This window comes from Triticum urartu, chromosome 6A, assembly GCF_056163025.1.
Source record: "Triticum urartu cultivar PI428250 chromosome 6A, HENAU_Tu73, whole genome shotgun sequence".
Lineage (NCBI taxonomy): Eukaryota > Viridiplantae > Streptophyta > Magnoliopsida > Poales > Poaceae > Triticum > Triticum urartu.
This window is the reverse complement of record NC_141878.1, coordinates 237,801,188-237,820,078: the sequence shown is the minus strand read 5'-3', so window position 1 is coordinate 237,820,078 and position 18,891 is coordinate 237,801,188. Positions and strand designations below refer to the sequence as shown.

Sequence of the window (18,891 nt, the reverse complement as noted above, 5' to 3'; positions counted from 1 at the left end):
CTGCAAGAGACGAGGAGGGAGAGGGGTAGGGCTGCGCCATGAGAAGGGGTGCGGTTGCCCTCCCACCCACCACCCACTATTTATAGGGGGAAGGGGAGAGGGGGAAGGCCCCCTAGATCCATCTAGGAGGGGGCGGCAGCCCCCTTAGGGTTTCCAACTAGGGGGCGCCCGCCCCCGGGGGGAGGAGGGGCAACGGCCCCCTAGGGTTTCCACCCCTAGGTGCCTTGGGCCCTTGGGGGGCACACCAGCCCACTAAGGGGCTGGTTCCCACCCAACTACAGCCCATTAGGTCCTTCGCGGCAGGTGGACCCTCCCGGTGGACCCCCAGAACCCCTTCGGTGGTCCCGGTACAATACCGATAAACCCCGAAACCTTTCCGGTGACTGAAACTGGACTTCCCATATATAAATCTTTACCTCCAGACCATTCCGGAACTCCTTGTGACGTCCGGGATCTCATCCGGGACTCCGAACAACATTTGGTAACCACGTACATCTATTCCCTATAACCCTAGCGTCATCGAACCTTAAGTGTGCAGACCCTACGGGTTCGGGAGGCATGCGGACATGACTGAGACCTCTCTCCGGCCAATAGCCAACAGCGGGATCTGGATACCCATGTTGGCTCCCACATGCTCCACGATGATCTCATCGGATGAACCACGATGTCAAGGATTCAGTCAATCCCGTATATGATTCCCTTTGTCTACCGGTATAGCACTTGCCCGAGATTCGATCGTCGGTATACCAATACCTTGTTCAATCTCGTTACGGCAAATCTCTTTACTCATTCCGTAACACATCATCCCGTGATCAACTCCTTGATCACACTGAGCTCATTATGATGATGTCCTACCGAGGGGCCCGGAGATACCTCTCCGTCATACAGAGTGACAAATCCCAGTCTCGATTCGTGCCAACCCAACAGATACTTTCGGGGATACCCGCAGTGTACCTTTATAGCCACCCAGTTATGTTGTGACATTTGGCACACCCAAAGCATTCCTACGGTATCCAGGAGTTGCACAATCTCATGGTCTAAGGAAAAGATACTTGACATTAGAAAAGCTTTAGCATACGAACTACACGATCTTGTGCTAGGCTTAGGATTGGGTCTTGTCCATCACATCATTATCCTAATGGTGTGATCCCGTTATCAATGACATCCAATGTCCATGGTTAGGAAACCGTAACCATCTCTTGATCAACAAGCTAGTCAACTAGAGGCTCACTAGGGACATGTTGTGGTCTATGTATTCACACATGTATTACGATTTCCGGATAACACAATTATAGCATGAACAATAGACAATTATCATAAACAAGGAAATATAATAATAACCATTTTATTATTGCCTCTAGGGCATGTTTCCAACAATATCTGTAGTAGAATTCCACCATGTAAATAGTATAGTCTGAGCACTTTTGTAATGATAGTTAGACCGATTGTACGCCCTTGTTTGAATTGATTGAAGTGATATGATTGTGTTTGTCTCATGTGCATATGGGTAGTGTTTTTCCCCTAGACCCCATTCTACTCTATTTTCTCATCTTTTCTAAACCCATCAGATGCCTCCGAGACGCGACAATGGATTTTCTTTCCCACCGGAGGTCACCCAGTTGATCCAGCAGCAGAATGCATTGATGCAGATACTAGTCCAGAATCAGAATCAGGGGAACAACAACAATAACAACAACCCACCACCACCACCACCTGTTGATCACTTAGCTCGTTTTCTAAGGCTGAATCCGCCGGTGTTCTCTAGTAGCACCGAGCCGATAGTTGCATATGATTGGATCCGCAAGATTGGAAGGGAGTTGACCACTGCAGGATGCACCGATGCGGAAAGAGTGAGTTTTGCCTCACATCAGCTTGATGGACCCGCAGCAGTATGGTGGGAGAATTACACTGTCACCTATCCCATCGACACGGTCACATGGGACCAGTTTCAGCAGGCCTTTTGCACTGCCCATGTATCAGCAGGAGCTATGGCCATGGAGAAGCGTGAGTTTCGCAACTTACGCCAAGGAGGACACACCGTTGGCCAGTATGTGGATGACTTTAGTAAGCTAGCACGTTATGCCCCAGATGATGTTGCTACGAATGCAGCTAAACAGGAGAAGTTTCTGGAAGGACAGAATGATGAGCTGAGCATGCAGTTGATGGTAGCAACTTTTAATAACTACCAACAGTTGGTAGATAGAGCTCTCATGATTGAAGGGAAGCAGCAGCAGATTGACAACTATAAGAGGAAGTATGGACACGGGAAGTATAATTCTGGAGCTTAGCAGAGACCTCGTTTTACCCCAAACTCGGGAGGATCCCTTCAACATAACCATGGAGGTCACAACCACAATGGAGGGATTTCGCACAACCATAGTAGCCCTAGGAATGGAAATGGTAATGGAGGAACCAACGGCCAAAACCGTACCAACCCAGCAACGCCCGCCAAGAAGGATCTAAGTCACATTACTTGTTTCAAGTGCGGGAAGAATGGACATTACGCCACAAAATGTTCGGAAGCAAACAATGGAAATGGAAATGGAAGCTCTGGGAAGAAACCCAACCCTTTCAACAGGGGACAAGTGAACCACGTTAGCGTGGAGGAGATTGAAGCGCAACCCGATGCAGTAATAGGTAAGTTTATGATTAAGTCATTTACTGCAATCGTTCTTTTTGATACTGGTGCATCACATTCATACATATCAAGGGGATTTGTGGATAAGTTTAAACTGCCAACCCAAACCCTTAGGACACCCATGTTAGTAACCTCGCCAAGAGCGGAGTATATGGCTAGTCTTTGGTGTGATCGGTTACCATTAAGGATGGGTAACTACCTGTTTCCCTCAGACCTAATAGTATTGGAGTCACAAGGACTGGATGTGATATTAGGCATGGATTGGTTATCAAAGTATGGCGGGAACATTGACTGCGCTAGTAAGTCGATTTTGCTTACCACCCCAGAAGGAAGAAGGATCAAGTATGTATCCCGGCATGTGCCGAATAGGACTCAGGTGAATTCCTTATCAGGAGTTGTACCGGAGGAAGTACCAGTGGTGAAGGATTTCCTGGATGTATTTCCAGAAGAGTTGCCAGGCATGCCACCGGATCGAGACATTGAGTTTTTGATTGAGCTGTTGCCAGGCACAGGGCCAATATCTAAGAGACCGTACCGGATGCCCGCAAAGTATTTAGAGGAAATTAAGAAGCAGATTAAGGAGTTACTGGATAAAGGTTATATTTTCCCAAGCTCGTCACCTTGGGAATCACCGGTACTTCTAGTGGAGAAGAAGGATGGATCATTGAGGATGGTTGTTGATTATCGAGGATTGAATGAGGTGACGATCAAGAACAAGTACCCACTACCGATGATCAATGATTTGTTTGACCAGCTGCAAGGAGATAAGGTGTTTTCCAAGATCGATCTGCGATCAGGGTACCACCAGCTGAAGATTAGAGAGCAGGATATACCTAAGACAACTTTTACCACAAGGTACGGGCTATATGAGTATACCGTTATGTCATTTGGTCTGACTAATGCACCTGCCTATTTTATGAACATGATGAACAATGTGTTTATGGAGTTTTTGGATAAGTTTGTTGTGGTGTTCATTGATGATATTTTGGTCTACTCGAAGAATGAAGAGGAGCATAAGGAGCATTTGCGTTTGGTACTTGGAAAGCTCAGAGAACATCAGCTATACGCCAAGTTCGGCAAGTGTGAGTTTTGGTTGAAGGAAGTTGGATTCCTCGGACATGTTATATCCGGAGAAGGAATAGCCGTAGACCCTACCAAGGTCATCACCCTGACAAATTGGGAAGCACCCATGTCAGTTGGAGAGATCCGGAGTTTTCTTGGACTCACAGGATACTACCGGAGGTTCATTGAGAATTTCTCAAAGATTACAAAGCCCATGACTGAGTTGTTGAAGAAGGACACCAAGTTCAAATGGACTGAGGAATGTGAGGCCAGTTTTCAGGAGTTGAAGAAATGCTTGGTTACAGCTCCAGTGTTGGTTCTTCCAGATCAACGCAAGGATTACCAGGTGTATTGCGACGCTTCTCGTCGAGGACTTGGAGTAGTGCTTATGCAGGAAGGAAGAGTTGTATCTTATGCCTCACGACAGCTTAAACCCCATGAGTTTAATTATGCTACCCATGATTTGGAGTTAGCAGCCGTGGTGCATGCGTTGAAGACATGGAGACATTTTCTCATCGGAAAACATTGCGAGGTGTACACGGATCACAAGAGTTTGAAGTATATCTTCACGCAGAAGGAGTTGAATCTCAGGCAAAGGAGATGGTTGGAGCTCATCAAGGATTATGATATGAAGTTACATTATCATCTCGGAAAGGCTAACATAGTGGCCGATGTGTTAAGCCGCAAGAGTCATGTCAATACACTCATGACCGAAGAGTTACCCAAGGCGTTAGCAGAGTATCTTCGTGAGCTATGTTTGGAAATAGTTCCGACAGGTTATGTAACAACATTGGAGATTCAGTCTACCTTGATGGATAAGATCAGGGAAGCTCAAAAGATGGACAAGGAGATTGCCGAGATAAAAGAAAGGATGAGCAAAGGAAAAGCTAAGGGATTTCATGAGGATGAGCATGATACCCTATGGTTTGAAGACCGCGTATATTGCCAAATGATCCGGAGATCAGGAAGTTGATTCTGCAAGAGGCCCACGATTCGCCGTGTTCAATTCACCCAGGAAATACCAAGATGTATCTGGATTTAAAGGATAGTTTCTGGTGGACCGGAATGAAGAAGGATATTGCGGAGTATGTAGCAGTTTGTGATGTATGTCAGAGAGTGAAGGCAGAACATCATAAGCCAGCAGGATTGTTACAGCCATTGCCAATACCTGAATGGAAGTGGGATAAACTAGGCATGGACTTTATCACGGGATTGCCCAGGACTCGTTCAGGCTATGACTCAATATGGGTTGTAGTCAATCGTTTGACGAAAGTAGCTCATTTCATCCCAGTGAAGACCACTTACACCAGTGCTAAGTTGGCAAAGATATATATGACCAGGATTGTATGTCTGCATGGAGTTCCAAGGACCATTGTATCAGATAGAGGAACCCAGTTTACCTCAAAGTTTTGGAATCAGTTGCATGAGACTTTGGGAACCAGGTTAGAGTTCAGTACAGCCTTTCACCCGCAGACAGATGGACAGACTGAGAGAGTCAATCAGATATTGGAGGACATGTTGAGAGCTTGTGCGCTAGACTATGGATCTAGTTGGGACGACAATTTGCCTTACGCAGAGTTCTCTTACAACAACAGCTATCAAGCCAGTTTGAAGATGGCCCCTTTCGAAGCATTGTACGGAAGGAGGTGCAGGACACCATTGTTGTGGGACGAAGTTGGAGACCGTCGGTTATTTGGACCAGATTTGATTAAAGAGTTTGAAGAGAAGATTAAACTGATACGCGATAGACTCAAGGTAGCCCAGTCTAGGCAGAAGAGCTATGCGGATTCTAAGCGCAAGGAGATAGTTTACGAAGTCGGAGACAGAGTGTATCTTCGGGTATCACCACTTCGAGGAGTGAATCATTTTGGAGTTAAGCGAAAGTTAGCACCACATTTCGTGGGACCATACAAGGTTTTGGAACGTATGGGAGAAGTTGCTTGCAAGTTGGAATTGCCCAAAGGATTGTCAGGAGTTCACGATGTGTTCCACGTTTCTCAGTTGAAGAAGTGCCACGCAGAGATGGCTGATATTCCTCTGAGAGATACAGTGCCACTGGAAGCGATTCAGTTGGATAGAGACTTGACCTACGAGCAGAAACGAGTCAAGATTCTTGATTTTGCCAGTCGAGTCACACGCAGCAAGGTTATCAAGTTCTGTAAAGTTCAGTGGAGCCACCATACCGAGGATGAAACCACATGGGAACGAGAGGAAGACCTACGGAAGGATCACCCTCACCTATTTTCTAGCCAACCCGAATCTCGAGGGCGAGATTCATCTTAAGGAGGGTAGGTTTGTAACATCCCAAATTTCCAATTTGGAATGTTATGCATTGGATCATCATTGCATATCATATTTCTTTGCATTTTGGCTTGATCCTAGAAATTCTACACAACTCAAGGACCCATGGAGAGAGTTGGGGATTTCATTATTTTCATATTTGAGTTTTCTCAAATTTTGGAAAGAGGATCGTTTGATTTTAATTATTTTCTCTTCAAATATTTCTTTTATAAAAATAAAAAGAGAGGGGATAAAATGACTTCCCCAAAATAAAGAAATATTGGAGATTAATGTTAAAATCAAATAAGATTTTATTCGGAGTTTTTATCGCTATTTTATTCGAATTAGGAAAAATATGTGTTTTTCAAAAGTGCATTAGAGGCCCAAATAAATGTTCACCTTGTCCATTAGATTTTTAGAGGATGGGGAAAATTTATTTCAGGATTTTTGGAGTCCGTTTAGTATTTCTTTTCTTCATTTTTTCGAGCGGAATTATTTTATTTTAAAAAAAGTAAACCGACCTAACCGGGCCGTGTCCGACCTGGACACTAGCCCGGCCGGCCTTTAAAGCCGCGAGGCCCGAGCGCCCAAGCCACCCGAAACCCTAGCGCCAGCGCCAGCCTGCCCCGGAGCCGCCGCCGCTGCTGCCCGCCGCCGAGCCGCGCCGCCGCCCACCGGAGTTGCCGCCCTGCCGCCGGAGTTCCCGCCGCCACTGTTGTCATGAACACCGAGGTAGCCGCCAGTTTTTTTTAAATCGATCGGTTTTATTTCGAAAACCTAGATTCATTTTTTTAGATCGGTTTGGTTTTTTCATCGGTTTATTTATTTAGCGAACGCTCGTTCGTATGTTCATTTTAACGAACGGTTTTCATCCGTTAACCACAGATAACGAAAGTTCGTTTGTTAGCCTCTTCGTCAGTTTTCTTTTTTCCAGGGTTTTTCCGCGATTATTTGCGATCGCGATTTCTGCCCTAATCTTCGTTCTAGTATAACTTTTCGCTCGTTAGTCGGAATCAGGCGATTCAAGTGCCTAGATCTTCGTCTCGAAACCCTCTTTCTATTTAACCAACTTGAACAAGTTTTTGCTACTGTAAAATTTGACTTTAGTTCAGATTAGTAAATGGATCTTGTTTCTTTCGCAGTTTGAGTTTCTTTGCTTCGTTTGATTTGATTCTTTTTGCAAACCGGAGTTCTTAAGTTGAACTTTCTGGTTAGATCTCTTATTTGAGTTTTACCCGTGCTTCTAGTTGAGTGCTTACTGTATGCTTGTTTGTTTGCGATAGAGTACCCAGAGTGTGAAGCATGCTACTACGAGTCTCTAGGTTTCACGGAACATCAGCAAGGCAAGTAACACTTTGATCATACCTCTTTACTACCCAATTTTATTGCATTAGATCAATCCCCAAACAATTGCATGATTAGGATCTGATTAAATTGTGGGTTTTGGGAAGTAGTTGAGCTAGTACCTATTCACCTGTTTATTTTCAAACCCTGGGAGTTACTTCTACGTTGCTTATATTGCTATGCTATGCTTGTAGACATGGACTGGGTTTGAGAGTATTCATGACAGATGTGAGTTTGTTAATTAATGGTTCAACTTAAGGTGGCAACTTGAATACACATCTGGGTGGATTGCTTGTGGGCACCTGGAGAACCCAGTGTTGTCCTAGGATATCCCGGAGGACCCGTGTGATCATCCTACGGCCCGCCACCCAGGCTCAAAGGGATCATAATATTATTCATGCTAGAAACTCTCGTGTGTAGCCACAAGCTATTATGGGATCTAGCATAGTTGAGTAAGTTGTGTGAAGCTCTTGAAGAGGTAGACTAGCAGATGTAGTGGGTTGTAGGTGGTATAGTCTGCCCAGAGTAGAGAGTTAATGCTTCAGAAAGACTGTGTCTCGAATCTCCGACCATGGATGTATTCGAGTCTTGTGGGGAAAAGTCGCAAACCTCTGTAGAGTGTATAAACTAATCATGGTTAGTCGTGTCCCTGGTTATGGACATCTTGAGTATCTGGTTCTTGGATTATCATGATTAATCTCATCACTCTTAATATAATTTTATTGTGTTTAATGGTGATGTTTAATTGGGATTGAGTTGGAGGAACCTTCTCAATGTTTAACAACTACCATGATAGTTAAATAAATTTATTCCTTTGTTGTAGGGAAAATTGGCTTTTCGCAAAAACTTATTAACCATACAGCCTCCACCAGCCATATGTGCATGTAGTGATAGCAATTATTCTGTTCATTATTCTCCTGTGTTACTTTGCCAGCATATTCCATGTGCTGACCTATTTCGGGCCGCAACGTTCATGTTGCAGACTTTTCAGACGGCGAGTAAGGAGCCATAGGTTGTTGTCTTTCACTCAGTGATGCTGTTGGAGTTGATGGACTCACTTTATCTTCCAAGCCTTCTGATGTTATCGATTTAGATGGCCTTAAGCCATATTTATTGTTTTATGTTCTCTTTTGAGACATTCGATGTAATAAGTGTGTGATTGCTTCTCTGTTAAATCCTCAAGTATTATGCGTGTCAGCATTACCGATCTAGGGATGACACTAATGCACAAAGATCGGACCGTTTGAGGTCTGGTCGCTACATTTATGAATTTAGTCCTAATATGATAGGCATCCAAGAGGGGTATAATAAAAACTTTCATATAAAGTGCATTGAATACTATGAGAAGTTTGATTCCTTATGATTGTTTTGAGATATAGAGATGGTGATATTAGAGTCATGCTAATGAGTAATTGTGAATTGGAGAAATACTTGTGTTAAGGTTTGTGATTCATGTAGCATGCACGTATGGTGAACCGTTATGTAACGAAGTTGGAGCATGAGGTATTTTTATTGTTTTCTTTATGAGTGGCAGTTGGGGACGAGCGATGGTCTTTTCCTACCAATATATCCCCTAAGAGCATGCATGTAGTACTTTGTTTCGATGACTAATAGATTTTTGCAATAAGTATGTGAGTTCTTTATGACTAATGTTGAGTCAATGGATTATACGCACTCTCACCCTTCCACCATTGCTAGCCTCTCTAGTGTTGTGCAATCTTCACCGGTACCATACACCCACCATATACCTTCCTCTAAACAGCCACCACCTACCTATTATGGCATTTCCATAGCCATCCCGAGATATATTGACATGCAACTTTCCACCGTTCTGTTTTATTATGACACATTCCATCATTGTCATATTGCTTTGCATGATCATGTAGTCGACATCGTATTTGTGGCAAAGCCACCTTTCATAATTCTTTCATACATGTCACTCTTGAGTCATTGCACATCCCGGTACACCGCTAGAGGCATTCATATAGAGTCATATTTTGTTCTAAGTATCGAGTTGTAAGTAAATAAGAGTGTGATGATCTTCATTATTAGAGTTGTGTCCCATGTGAGGGGAAAAACTAAAAAATAAAAGGAAGGCCAAAGAAGCCAAACAAAAAAAGAGAAAAATGAGAGAAAAGAGAGAAGGCACAATGTTACTATCCTTTTTTCCACACTTGTGCTTCAAAGTAGCACCATGGTCTTCATGATAGAGAGTCTCCTATGTTGTCACTTTCATATGCTAGTGGGAATTTTTCATTATAGAACTTGGCTTGTATATTTCAACGATGGGCTTCCTCGAATTGCCCTAGGTTTCATGAGCAAGCAAGTTGGATGCACACCCACTTAGTTTCTTTTGAGTTTTCATAAACTTATAGCTCTGGCGCATCCGTTGCATGGCAATCCCTACTCACTCACATTGGTATCTATTGATGGGCATCTCCATAGCCCGTTAATACGCCTAGTTGATGTGATACTATCTCCCTCTTTTTTTGTCCTCTCCACAACCACCATATTCTATTCCACCTATAGTGCTATGTCCATGGCTCACGCTCATGTATTGCGTGAAAGTTGAAAAGGTTTGAGAACACCAAAAGTATGAAAAAATTGCTTGGATTTTCATTAGGGTTGTGCATGATTTGAATATTTTGTGTGATGAAGATGGAGCATAGCCAGACTATATGATTTTGTAGGGATGAGCTTTCTTTAGCCATGTTATTTTGAGAAGACATAATTGCCTTATTAGTATGCTTGAAGTATTTTTGTTTTTATGTCAATATTAAACTTTTGTTTTGAATCTTATGGATCTGAAAATTCATGCTACAATAAAGAAAAAATACATGGATAAATATGTTAGGTAGCATTCCACATCAAAAATTCTGTTTTTATCATTTACCTACTCGAGGACAAGCATGAATTAAGCTTGGGGATGCTTGATACGTCTCCAACGTATCTATATTTTTTATTGTTCCATGCTATTATATTATCTATTTTGGATGTTTTATATACATTAATATGCTATTTTATATTATTTTTGGGACTAGCTTATTAAACTAGAGCCCAGTGCCAGTTTTTATTTTTTCCTTGTTTTTGAGCTTCACAGAAAAGGAATACCAAATGGAGTCCAAACGGAATAAAACCTTCACGATGTTTTTTTCTTGGACCAGAAGACACCCCGGAGACTTGGAGATCAAGTCAGAATAGCCGCGAGGCGGCGACAAGGGGGGAGGGCGCGCCCTAGGGGGGGCTGCCTTGTCGCCTCCTCGGGACTCCTCTAACCTAAACGTTGCCCCTATATATTCACATATATTCCCAAACCACCAGAAGCATCCACGAAAACACTTTTCCACCGCCGCAACCTTCTGTTCCCATGAGATCCCATCTTGGGGCCTTTTCCAGCATCCTGCCAGAGGGGGATTCGATCATGGAGGGCTACTACATCAACTCTATTGCCCTTCTGATGAAGCATGAGTAGTTTACCATAGACCTACGGGTCCATAGCTAGTAGCTAGATGGCTTCTTATCTCTCTTTGATTCTCAATACCATGTTCTCCTCGATGTTCTTGGAGATCTATCCGATGGAATCTTCTTTTGCGGTGTGTTTGTCGAGATCCGATGAATTGTGGATTTATGATCAGCTTATCTATGAATATTATTTGAATCTTCTCTGAATTATTTTATGCATGATTTGATATATTTCTAATTCTCTTCGAACTATCGGTTTAGTTTGGCCAACTAGATTGGTTTTTCTTGTAATGGGAGAAGTACTTAGCTTTGGGTTCAATCTTGCGGTGTCCTCACCCAGTGACAGTAGGGGTAGCGAGGCACATATTGTATTGTTGCCATCGAGGATAAAAAGATGGGGTTTACATCATATTGCTTGAGTTTATTCCTCTACATCATGTCATCTTACTTAAAGCGTTACTATGTTCTTCATGAACTTAATACTCTAGATGGAGGCAGGAGTCGGTCGATGTGTGGAGTAATAGTAGTAAATGTAGGCAGCAGTCGGTCTATTTGACACGGGCATGATGCATATATTTCATAATCATTGCCCTAGATATCGTCATAACTTTGCGCTTTTCTATCAATTGCTCGACAATAATTTGTTCACCCACTGTATTATTTGCTATCTTGAGAGAAGCCTCTAGTGAAACCTATGGCCCCCCGGTCTATTTTCCATCATATTAGTTTCTGATCTACTATTTTGCAATCTTTTACTTTCCAATCTATAAATCAAAAAAACCCCAAAAATACTTACTTTATCTTTTGTTTAGTTTTATCTATCTCTATCAGATCTCACTTTTGCAAGTGACTGTGAAGGGATTGACAACCCCTTTATCGCGTTGGGTGCAAGTCTTTGATTGTTTGTGAATGTATTGGTGATTTGTGCATTGTCTCCTATTGGATTGATACATTTGTTCTCTAACTAAGGGAAATACTTATCTCTACTTTGCCGCATCACCCATTCCTCTTCAAGGGAAAACCAACACAAGCTCAAGAAGTAGCACACGTTGTTGCACAAATCTTAAAAGGGACATTAATAAGCGCGATCGATCGGAACTGTCGAATATTGTCGCCTCAGAGACCTTAGGAATAAGCGAGAGAACGCCAAAATTAAGGTGGGAGATGTCTATAGTCCCACGCATGAACCCATTGCAAATATCGAAGAATGGGCCTCTAAGGAGAGGCCACATGTTTTACATGAGAAGCAAATTCTAGGACACTAGTGCAAAGTAAGAGATATGTTTACATCTTCACCTTGTCAATTCTAGGATTGGCTGGCTGGCAACCAAGAGGCAGTTTTCAATCGTACAGGACAAGCATAATTCGACCAACAAAAGCTAAGTGACGGCCACCGAATATTGGCGTAAAGTCTTTTCATTGATTCTCATAATGAAGAGAGTTCTTTGAAATAGATCCTAGAAAGACAGGAATAAGTTCATATCAAGACAAGTGGATTGTAAATATGGAAAACAGTCCTCCCAATACAATCTGCGGTAACAGTTTGAGAAATGGTTTCATCTATGTTCTCTCTTTCGTCTCTCCAATTGGTACATACATGCACTACACAGAACACTGCCTTCTGTAGGTAGATACACAAGCCACAGTACATGAAAGCAACATTAGGCTCTCCTCTTTCCCCTTTCTAGAAAAAGGGTGTGACAGTAATAGTGAAAGAGATTGCCTCACACCACTAGTAGAAAACAAGGCTTTGGTCCAGGCGAGATAAGGGCATTAATCCCGGTTCTCCTACGAACCAGGACCAATGGGTGCATCAGTCCCGGTTCGTGAGGCCAGGGCATCGGCGTCGTATCGTCCCGTCCCCGTCCCCGTCCGATTAGCTTCTTAGAGTCTGCACATGTGTAGGGTGCCATCCCGTCCCCGTCCGTAGCGCCGTCGATTGTCGGCGCCGATCTCGTCGCCGGCACCATCGTGGTGAGCCTCTTGTTCTTATCTTCTTTTTAAAATAAAAATGCTTACTTGTATGATTTAGATAGATACTTGTATAATTTTCTTACTTTTATTATTGTTTTGGTATATGCCCCTGTCGGCCCTCGTCCTGCCTATGATTCGGATGTGGTATATTATATTTTATTATGATTTGTTTCATTTAGTGTTTATGGCAATTATGCCGACCAACATGACATAGATGTTTTTATCTAGGAGGTATGTGAACCAGAAATTCCAACCGACCCTCTTGTCGAGAGGTTAAATTTAGTTGAAAAGAAAATAATTACTTGAAGAAAAAATGAAAAGAATTGAGGAGGAGAAGATGGAATTGGAGTTTCTCCGATGATCACAAGATCAAGATGGATGCAATGCGCTTGAAGATTAGAAAGATTAGAAAATATGCCATTCATAATGAGGCTTGGTATCATTATGTTGTTGGATCAATTGATACCTTAGTTGCAATTATGATCGCATTTGTTGTTGCATTTAAATGTTTTTCATAGTTTCAATGTATGTTTTAATTAGATGCTCTAGAGAGCTATATGTTGTTATATGAGAACTATGTATGAATTTTATGTATTTATTTTTCCAGTAATAACATTTGATCACTAATGTACTTTGGTTTTAATGTGATGATGAACTTGTATTAATTTGGTCACTTCTCTATTCATGATGTTCTGTAATGGTTTTTGATACACTTAATTATATAATGCACGCAGATGAACCGACAATGGATGTACGGTGACTGGTGCACCTCCGAGTACATTGAGGGCGTGCATAAATTTCTCAAAGTGGCTGAGGCAAACAAACAGAGTGGTTTTATGTCTTGTCCATGCCCTGTCTGCGAGAATACGAAGGATTACTCTAACTTGAAAACCCTTCCTGTCCACCGGCTTGAGAAGGGTTTCATGCCACAATATAATGTTTGGACCAAGCATGGAGAAAGAGGGGTTACGATGGAAGATAGCGAAGAAGAAGAGGATGATGACAACTATCCCCCTGAATACAGTGACACTACGATGGGGGAAGCTGAAGATCAAGAGGAACCAGACGATGTGCCTGATGATGATCTTCGTCGGGTCATTGTTGATGCAAAGATACAATGCTAAAGTGAAAGGGAGAAGTTGAAGTTCGATTGCATGTTAGAGTATCACACAAAAGGGTTGTACCCAAATTGCGAAGATGACAACACAAAGCTCGGTACCACACTGGAATTGCTGCAATGGAAGGCAGACAATGGTGTATCTGACAACGGATTTGGGAAGCTACTGAAAATAATGAAGAAGAAGCTACCAAAGGATAACTAATTGTCGGATAGTACGTACAAAGCAAAGAAGGTTCTATGCCCTTTAGGATTGGAGTGTAGAAGATACATGCATGCCCTAATGACTGCATTCTCTACCATGGTGAGTACGAGGATTTGAACGCATGCCTGGTATGCGGTGCATTGTGGTATAAGATCAGACGAGATGACCCTAGTGATGTTGAGAGCGAGCGCCCCAGGAAGAGGGTTCCTGCCAAGGTGATGTGGTATGCTCCTATAATACCATAGTTGAAATGTCTATTTAGAAACAAAGAGCATGCCAAGTTGATGCGATGGCACAAAGAGGACCGTAAGAAAGACGGGAAGTTGAGAGCACCCGCTGACGGGTCGCAGTGGAGAAAAATTGAGAGAAGGTGGTGGACTTTGTAGGTGACGCAAGGAACGTATGGTTTGGTTTAAGCGTAGATGCCATTAATCCTTTTGGGGAGCAGAGCAGCAATCATAGCACCTAACCCGTTACTCTATGTATCTATAACCTTCCTCCTTGGTTGTGCATGAAGCGGAAGTTCATTATGATGCCAGTGCTCATCCAAGGCCCTAAGCAACTCGGCAACGACATTGATGTGTACCTAAGGCCATTAGTTGAAGAACTTTTATAGCTGTGGAATGGAAAAGGTGTATGTGTGTGGGATGAGCACAACTAGGAGGAATATGACCTACATGTGTTACTATTTGTAACCATCAATGATTGGCTTGCTCTGAGTAACCTTTCAGGACAGACAAACAAGGGATACCACGCATTCACACACTATTTAAATGACACTGAAATTATATATTTGGACAAATGCAGGAAGAATGTGTACCTGGGACATCGCCGATTTATTCCGATCAAGCATCAATGTCAAAAGAAAGGCAAGCATTTCAAAGGTGAGGCAGATCACCAGAAGAAGCCCGCCATCCGTACTGGTGATCACATACTTGATATGGTCAATGATTTACATGTAATATTTGGAAAGGGTCCTGGCGGACTATCTGTTCTGAATGACGCTGAGGGGCGCGCACCCATGTGGAAGAAGAAATCTATATTTTCGGACCTACCCTATTGGAAAAGACCTAGAGGTCTGGTCTGCAATCGACGTGATGCACGTGATGAAGAATCTTTGCATGAACCTGCTAGGCTTCTTGGGCGTGTATGGGAAGACAAAAGATACACCAGAGGCACGGGAGGACCAGCAACGTGTGCACAAAAAAGACGGCATGCATCCAAAGCAGTACCAAGGTCCTGCCAGCTACACTCTTACAAAAGAAGAGAAGGAAATCTTCTTTGAATGCCTGCTCAGTATGAAGGTCTCGTCTGGCTTCTCGTCCAATATAAAGGAAATAATAAATATCCCAAAGAAAAAGTTCCAGAACCTAAAGTTTCATGATTGCCATGTGATTATGACGCAACTACTTTCAGTTGCATTGAGGGGGCTTCTACCGGAAAATGTTCGATTAGCCATTGTGAAGCTATGTGCATTCCTCAATGCAAACTCTTAGAAGGTAATCGATCCAGAAATCCTACCAAGGTTAAAGAATGATTTGGTGCAATGTCTTGTTAGTTTCGAGCTGGTGTTCCCACCATCCTTCTTCAATATCATGACGCACGTCCTAGTTCATCTAGTCAACGAGATTGTCATTCTGGGCCTTGTATTTCTACATAATATGTTCCCCTTAAAGAAATATGTTCGTAACCGTGCCAGGCCAGAAGGAAGCATCTCCACGGGCCATCAACCAGAGGAGGTCATTGGGTTTTGTGTTGACTTCATTCCTGACCTTAAGCCGATTGGTCTCCCTCAATCGCGGTATGAGGGGAGACTGACTGGAAAAGGCATGCTAGGAGCGGACTCAATAATATGCAAGGACGGGCATCCTTGGGGTCAAGCACACTACACAGTTCTACAGAATTCTACCTTGGTGACCCCGTATGTCAATGAACACAAGAATATTCTGCGCTCCAAACACCCGGAGCAATGTGACGACTGGATTACATGTGAACATATCAGGACTTTGCGCAGTTGGTTGCAAACACATCTCATGGGTGACAACATTGTTGGAGATGAGTTGTACTCGTTGGCCAGGGGACCATCTTTGACTCTATTGACTTACAAAGGGTACGAGATAAATGGGAATACATTTTACACGATCTCCCAAGATCAAAAGAGCACCAACCAAAACAGTGGTGTCCGCTTTGATGCAACAACCAAAAGGGGAAAGGACACATATTATGGTTACATAGTGGACATATGGGAACTTGACTATGGACATGATTTTAAGGTCCCTTTGTTTCGGTGCAAATGGGTCAATCTGTTAGGAGGCGGGGTACAGGTAGACCCACAATACGGAATGAAAACAGTGGATCTGAACAATCTTGGGTACACAGACAAACTATTTGTCCTAGTCAATGATGTGGTGCAGGTTTTCTATGTGAAGGACATGTCTACCAAACCGAGAAAAAGAAAAGATAAGGAAGTGAATACATCATACAATGAGCCAAAGCGCCACACGGTTCTTTTAGGGAAAAGAGACATCATGGGAGTGGAGGGCAAGACAGACATGTCTGAAGATTCTGAAAAGTTTCATGAAATTTCTCCCTTCAAAGTGAAGGCTGGCCCAAGCACCCTGTTAAACGATGAAGATTTATGGCGCAATAAGCAAGGGACACACGCTAAGAAAAAGTGAAGGAGGATATGATGATGGCTCTGATTACGCGAAGAAAAAAATGAAATGCCTTCTGTAACAGATGAGTTTTTGTCCGAAACCCTAATACTTCGAAAGAGATTGTCCATTTTGTACATGAAGTGCATCCAGCTTTTGTCGTGACCCTCTCAACTTTTTAGCACATGCTATGTGGGTGAAATGATGATGCCATGCCAACTTTCAACCTTTTCAGAGTTCATTTGTAGTGTTTTTCAGTTTCAGGGTCATTTAGCTTAAAAAGTTAGTAAATGCGTGAAAAATACCAAATGAAGTCAGAAAGGGTTGAAAATTGATGATGTGGCTTTGAATGGTGCATGTTGAATGCACAAAAAGTCTGGAGTTGAAATAATTTCAAAAAAATGAAATCCCTTTGTAACAGATGAGTTTTCGTCCGAAATCGTGATACTTCAAAAGAGATTGTCCATTTTGTACACGAAGTGCATCCGATTTTTGCCGTAACCCTCTCAACTTTTTAGCACATGCTATGTGGGTGAAATGATGATACCATGCCAACTTTCAACCTTTTTAGAGTTCATTTGTAGTGCCTTTCAAAAGAATGAACTAAAAAACTTTTATAAAACTCTAATAGCAAAAGAAATGAACTAAAAAGCTTCTATAAAACTCTAATAGCAAAAATAATGAACTAAAAAGAATCAATTAAATATTTTGTTATGATCAACTAAAACAAAACTATAATATTCTTCAATAGCAAAAAGAATCAACTAAAAAGCTTTTATGAACCTCTAGTTATTGTCAAAATAATATTAACTTAAAATTATATAAAATTTGTGCAACTAAAATTATCAAAGTATTTTGTTAAAAAAATTAATAGAAAAAGAATTTTCATAAAGTATTTTATGTTATAAACTTTAATAGCAAACTAAAATGACATAAAAAATAAAAAAGGTTGCCTACTGGGCCACCACGGCCTGCATACGACTAGAAACCCATCTGTACATGGGCCAGGATGCAGGTCCATGGGCCCAACAGGCCCAACACGGTAGTGAAAAATGTTAGGCAAGTACTGAAGTTGATACTGGAGATGGTCCATGAAAATCATTATGGTTTTCTCAACAATAGATGCATTCAGGATTGTTTAGCCTAGGCCTATGAGTATATTCACCAATGCTATCAATCCAAAAAAGAGATTGTGCTGCTAAAGTTAGACTTTGAGAAGGCTTTTGATCTTCTCAATCACAACACCATCATAGAGATTTTATCTGCAAGAGGATTTGGTAGCAGATGAATTAGCTGGATCAAACAGATTTACAGCACTGGCTTTTCTGTAGTTTTCCTTAATGGCGTACCAGGTAAACAGTTTCTAAGCAAGCAAGGAGTTAGACAAGGGGATCCATTGTCCCTTCTTATCTTTGTCCTTGCTGCTGATCTCCTGCAGTCTATGCTGAATGAATCCATGGCAGATCAACTTATTGAAGCTCCTCTCCAACACTAGTCTTGCACTACCTTCCCTGTCATCCAATATGCAGATGATACCCTGCTACTCTTACCTGCCTCATCAGCTTAGTTCCAACATGTCAAGAACTTATTACTGCACTATGTTGCTTACATTGTATTAGAAGTCAACTGTGCCAAATCCACATTGATATCCATCAACACACCAGACAGACAAATGCAAGAAGTATCCACTTTACTAGGATGTTAGATTGGACAGTTCTATCTACCTTACTTGGGTCTGCCTTTATGCCACTCAAAACCTAAATTGGAATATTTCTCCCCTATGCTCAAAACAATTTCATCAAGACTGACTAGCTGCAACACTCTGCTATCCACTAGGGACAAGCTCACTTTGGTTAAATCTGTCTTCTCCAGCATCCCTACATTCTTCATGTCCACACTCATGATCCCCAAACTAGTGCTTAACCAAATTAACTTATACCTCAAGCACTGTCTTTGGAGAAAATATGGCTCACAGGAAAAAGGAATGGTTTGGGAGTGATAAATGTTGAAATCCACAACCAAACATTACTTCTGAAATTCCTGCATAAGTTCATGAATAGAGAGGACACTCCCTGGGTCAAGATAATATGGGAATCATATTACTCATAACATCTACATGATGATAGACCTACTGGTTCCTTCTGGTGGAAAGCTG

General features: G+C 42.2%; 1 pseudogene; it reads left to right on the top strand.

The window, feature by feature from the left end:
* Nucleotides 1-1,568: 1,568 nt before the first annotated feature.
* LOC147964873 (uncharacterized) lies at nt 1,569-18,231 on the top strand (annotated as a pseudogene).
* Nucleotides 18,232-18,891: the final 660 nt, after the last annotated feature.